Source organism: Ammospiza nelsoni, chromosome 2 (genome assembly GCF_027579445.1).
Source record: "Ammospiza nelsoni isolate bAmmNel1 chromosome 2, bAmmNel1.pri, whole genome shotgun sequence".
Lineage (NCBI taxonomy): Eukaryota > Metazoa > Chordata > Aves > Passeriformes > Passerellidae > Ammospiza > Ammospiza nelsoni.
The window spans coordinates 85,437,151-85,443,150 of NC_080634.1; positions in this window are offsets into that span (position 1 = coordinate 85,437,151).

Consider the following 6,000-nt stretch of genomic DNA (forward strand, 5'->3'; position numbering starts at 1 on the left):
TGTATTCCCAAATGGTATAACTTTTCCTTAAAATAAAATATTATTCTAAACAAATCCAACGCGTCTTGTCCAATAGTGGATTAATCTGCAACACATATTAAAAGAAAGACAATGATCTGAGAGCAAAAATTATATATTTCTGGCATTAAACACCTCAGTCTATACAAAATACTCAGCAAGTTTGCTGATGACACTAAGGGAAGAGGTATGGTTGACACATCTGAGGGACAGGATGCCATCCAGAAGGACTTGGTCAAGCTCTAGCACTTGGCCTATGGGAATGTCATGAGGCTTAAGAAGGCCAACTACAGCAGGGATGTGATTTTCCCCCTCCACTCCATTCCTATGAGACCCTACCTGAAGTCCTATGATCACTTCTGAAGCCCTCAGCACAGGAAAAACACGAATCTGTTGGAGCAGGCCCAGAGGAGAGCCACCAAAATGATCAGGGAGCTGAAGAACCTCTCCTAAGGAAGACAAGCTGAGAGGGTTTGACTTGTTCAGCCTGGGGAAGAGATGATTTCAGGGAAACCTTTTAGCACTTTCCAATATCTAAAGAGGGTGACCAGAGAGCTGAGGAGGGGCTTTTCACAAGAGCATACTGTGGTAGGACAAGGGGGAATGGAGGTAGATTTAGATTAGCAATTAGGAGAAAATCCCTGTGAGCATGGTGGGGCAGTGGAACAGGCTGCCCAGAGAGGTTGAGGATGCCTCATCCCTAGTGGTGTTCAAGTCCAGGTGGAATGTGGCTTCGAGCAACCTGGTCTAGTGGAATGTGTCCTTGTCCATGATCGGGAGGTTGGAAGAAGATGATCTTTAGGGGTTCCTTCCAATCCAAATTATTCTATGATTATCTGAAAACTCTACTCAGCTTCACTTGCTTTCTCCTGTCAATGAAACTCTTGCTCCAGGTGAATGACACTCCTGTGTATAAGATTTCACCTTCTGGATCTGAAGTGGGACCCGATGAGACACTTGGCAGTGCATTGCACATAGATTGCTCTTAATCTCCACTTATGCATGCACAGAGTCAAAAGCCCTTTGCTGAGGCCATAAAACCTGGTTATGTGTCATGGCTGTCTGGTTTTATGCTTTCAATTCCAAGTCCCCACTTCAGTAAAGGACACATAGCATGCAGGAACTCAGGGCTAGGAGCATTATTTAGTGTTCATGTTTCTTCCTGAACATCAGCAACTATGTAGATATCAGACACACCTTACTGAAGCTCCTTGAGGAAAAATAGCCCCTTCTCTTTGCTTATAAAGGAGAATAGTTTGAAGAAGATGATGGGAGTCAGCAAAGCAGCCTTCAGCCTCGGGATTCAGCACAAAGTCTCCTCTGGTTACCCAAGGCTGCTACCTGCTCTACAAACAACCTACTTCCAGTCAGAAATGTTCCTCAAGTTTTCAAAGCAAGTTTTTGGAGCAAGTCTGTTGCTTTAACTGCACTGAGAGAATTAAAGGAATAATACACCTCTTGCTCTAACTTGAAGACCTGTCCTTTATTAGGGACAAGATGCACTACAAGATACAAGATTCTAATTTTTGCTTCCTTAAGTTTGGGTATCTAATCAAACAGAACCAGCCATGGCTCTGGGATCTTGAGAGAAGATCTCCAGTAATCCCAGTCTAGAAGAGGTGTCCAAGACAGGATGACCACCTCTTTCTTATTAGACACCAGATGATGATCAGACTCAGAGTACCTGCCCACATTTTCTTGACATAATTATTCTGCCTTTCTCTGCCCTAGTGAAATGTGATATTTTGGCCAAAGAAGAGCTTGGCAGTTACAGCCTTTGCATTTGGCTGTACAGCCAGCACAGTTTCCAGCACAGTTAAAGATGTCATATCTCATAATGTTTCAGACCAGCATTATTTAGCCAGCAATAGCTGTTTTGATCAGAAACATTCTTGTTCATGAGCAAGGGCAGAGAAACTTGGGCCACAGTATTTAATTTGAAGCCTGGGTTCACAATTTTATTCTTATCACTATCAAGTAGAGAAGCTGGAGGATGCCATACTTAAATGTATCAAACACATGAAAAGCATGGGAATGTGAGGGTGTATGTATGGGGATACACATGCATGGCCAAGGAAATGCTGTTTGTATGGAAAACAGCACCAATATTCCTTAGGATTAAGTGTATGGTCCATGTGGTGCTCTTACCATTCTGCCCTGTATTTCTCCATTGCAGGTGAGCAAGTTATCTGCTGGCATTTGATTAGCCAGTGCCTGCTGACTGATACAACTTGATCTACCCACATTGAAAAGAACCAGATGGCTCCTACAAAGTAACTTTAAAGATAAAGGTGACATTGGGAGATAAAAATGCTTTGGTGACTGATGCAGCACAGGGTTGTGCTTAGAGCTGCATTACTGCATCTTGTCGGAATATATACATCAGCCTATTTTTGTTAATCTCAGAAAAAATTGCAGGTCACAGCTTTGAATGCCAATTGGATATAAACCCTGTCACCATGCTCTGGTTCTCCTGAAACCTGGCAGGTAATCAAATCCCTACCCATTGGATAAATAGTTAGAGAATATGACTTTGGTATTTAGTTCAGAAAGACACTTAGAGCAACACAGAACCAGCAAAGCAATTGGCGTCTTTGAGTAAAAACTACCATAGCTTTACTCAGCTTTCCTCTTAATATTCTCTAATTTTGTAAAAGTTTCTAAAGAAACCACAATCATATGTGTCTAGCTCCAGTGAAATCAAAACGTGCAAGAATTAAAAAATACAAAGTGTAATAGATAGGCAAAGCAAGACATTCACAAAGAAGGAGAGAAGAGATGAAAGTAAGGGGGAAGAATGAAAAGAATTAGTATTTGAGACCATACAGCACTATTATTATGTTTTTATTAACTCACAAAATTAGTTTGGATTCAGCAAGCTGTCACTTTGCATTCATACAGATGAAAAATAATTGCATTTTAAAGCTTGTTTTGGCTTCTGGCTGTCATTTGTTTTTTTAAGCAATGACAAAAATGAGAAATAGGGTGATTATGTAAATATTCCAGACCACAATAGCTAACAAATATTTCATGCTTGATTTTGTGCAGAAGGCTACTATGCAGGAAAGCTTTTCTCCAGTTTTAAACTACTTGCTACAGGATATTGAAAATGTACATGTACTCAAAAGGAAACTTGACAAAACCATGAAAAAATATCCATCAAAGACTTTTTAGATACAATATCAGCTCATGTGGTTCTGACTCATGTGGTTATTTGTTCAAAACTTGCAAGACACAGGGAGCATACTGCTGTGCTCTTGTTGCTTTCTCCCTGGGCTCCTGCTACAGGCACTACCTGGAAGAAAATGGGCTCCTGGTCAAGGTTGGACATGTCTTGGAGCAGTTGGAGGAATGGCTGAGGCACTGTGTGTGTTTCCAGACTGAGGGATTAATGAGCTCACTGCTAATGTTGGAACCAAATATGCAACCTCTGTCTGCAGGAGAATAGCAAAACTTGCCACTCAGCTAACACCAGAACCCCAAAAACAGCAGAACTTTGTGGCTTCATAAAGTCTTCCAGTCCATCTTCACTAATGAACTTCATCTTCCAGGCAAACTTTATTTGCCTGGAGTTTCAGTGATAGTTTGGCAAGGGTCGTTATACACTTGCATAGTTTCAGTAGCATCTTGACTCACAAGGTGCATTTTATAGGAAAAAAAAAAGTTTTATTTAAAAACACAGGATGGAAAAGCTTTATCCCTGATCCCTTTTGGACATTTAATAAAAAGAAATAGTGATGTGTATATCATGGCCTGTTTCGACATCTGGCAACAATAGAAAGAGATGGACACAAGCAAAATTGTGCCCACTGTCTGCAGGTGGGGAGAATTTACAGCAACATATACTCATAATACTGTTAATGCAGTCAGCTTTGATTCATTGTAAACCTGCTCTACTTGGCTGAAGGATTTGGAAAGTATGAGGTCTTGAGGGTTATATAGAAATTGTAAATTATTTATATCCTTACATCTTTCAATTTATTTTTTTGTGAAAACCAATGAAAAAATAAAATAAGAGAAATGTGTCTCATACATTGCACATATTTTGGGTTCCTTGAAATTGAAGAAAGTGTCTGCTATAGGAAAAGGCTGTGCTTGGTGAGAAGGCTAGTGCTGGTAATTTGAACCTAAGAGTCTTCAAGATAATTTGTTTGGGGATTTTTTCTTGTTCTCCTGCCCTATTTCTATCCCAGGGACTTGTAATAAAAGTGTTGATGAAACCACTTTCCTGCAGTGGAAAGCAGAGCACTGCTGGGCTTTGTGGGAGCATGGACTTGGCAGGGCCGCTGCACCAGTGAACGATAGGTTGCTTCCCTCCCAGCTCGAGAGCAATGGGTGAGATGTACCAGCACAGGGAGATTTGGGGTAGAGGCAGCACACTTCAGATGATTCAATTAGTGGAAACATGATGATTGTCAGACCATGGTGATTGTGGACTTTTGTGATTGTGGATGTTGCTTTTTGGAACATCTCAGGCCTTGACTTGTAGCAATGCTGATGAGGTGGTACTTTGAAACAAATGGGAGCCCTTCTTGCTAGAAATAAACCTTTTTGACTGCTTTTTGTGTGTGTATGTGTACATTTCTTTTTTAAGTGTGACTGGATTTTAAACACTAGGTGTCAGTCAGTCACCTCTCAAAGGCAAGCTCTCAAGCTCTGGCACATACATCTTTGGCAGAAAAAACTTTTAAAGAGATAATGTACAATAATGTACACTTTAAATAATTACAATTGTGCCAAAGTCAGGTAAAACTATTCCATAGGGCTGTTTAGACAGATGCCAGAGCCTGGAAATATAAAGAAAACCCTTTTGTAGAAAGAGCCTTGCACACTCTAGCCTTGAATACTCTGTTGTATTTGCACTGTCATGATAAAATACTTGTTAATCTGTTGTCTAATGTTACAGGTGACCAATAAATTCCTCTTTCATTCATTCATTCTACTTCAGCTTCTGTACCATTTCTAAAAAACTTGTGTTTGAAGAGAAAGCACACCCATCCTGACCTGTGGAGGTTGCTCCCCACAGGGCATCATTGGTGTATACAAACTTATGCCTGCAGCAAAGCTGTTGTGACAGACGAGGGCTCTTTAAGAAAAATGCTTATGTTAACAATAGTTTGAGTATTGCTCCTTTTGCCAGCAAAACAAACATAAAATTTTCACAGTGTCACACTGCAGCAAGAGCCACTGGACTTAATAGATCAGGTCTCTAGGGCACCTCCACACTGAGAATCTCCAGTTTTGTGGGTCTGGAATTCAGTGTTCTGGTACCTCAAGAGATGCTGATAACAGAGCTGCTCTGTAGAATGATGATATACAAGAGGAGCTGGTTGCTTAATCAGTGCTGTGTGACTGCAGACATACTGCCTCAGGACCCAAACTCATATGTCCTCACTCTGCTCCCAGCACGGATACCCAGGATATCTCTGCTGTGTGACTTGGGCACACATCCCTTTGGATTGCATCATGGACCTGTCCCAGATGCTCACAGCTCCACTAGATGTCAGGACACATATATCCTCTGGGTCATTTAAACAGTTTCTGTAATTTGAAGGTATTGAGGTTTCTTATTAATCTCTTCAGCTACAGTTTGAGTCAGTAATCTCAATAGTCCTCCAAAAATCTATTACCTATTCTTGAAACACATTTACATGTCTTTCTTTCCTGGAATCATGTATGTGTGTCATTTCAAATAGTGAACTATTAAGACAATGCCACTGTGTAACTTGAATGGAAACCTACTCTAGTGTGCATGAAGAAATGTATTTTAAAATTATGATCTTTATTCTTTTACACATATATTTAAAATTACTGCATCTCTGCCATAAGCCTCTGAGGAGGAATGTCTTTTATGATATGCTGACTCTATAATACACAATTTTCTTCACTCAACCTGTGATATTCCAGGTGGCTAGGCTTATACTGCTCTTGACTGTCTGATCCTGGAGTACTAAATGTTGGATTAGTGTAGCCCTCTCTATG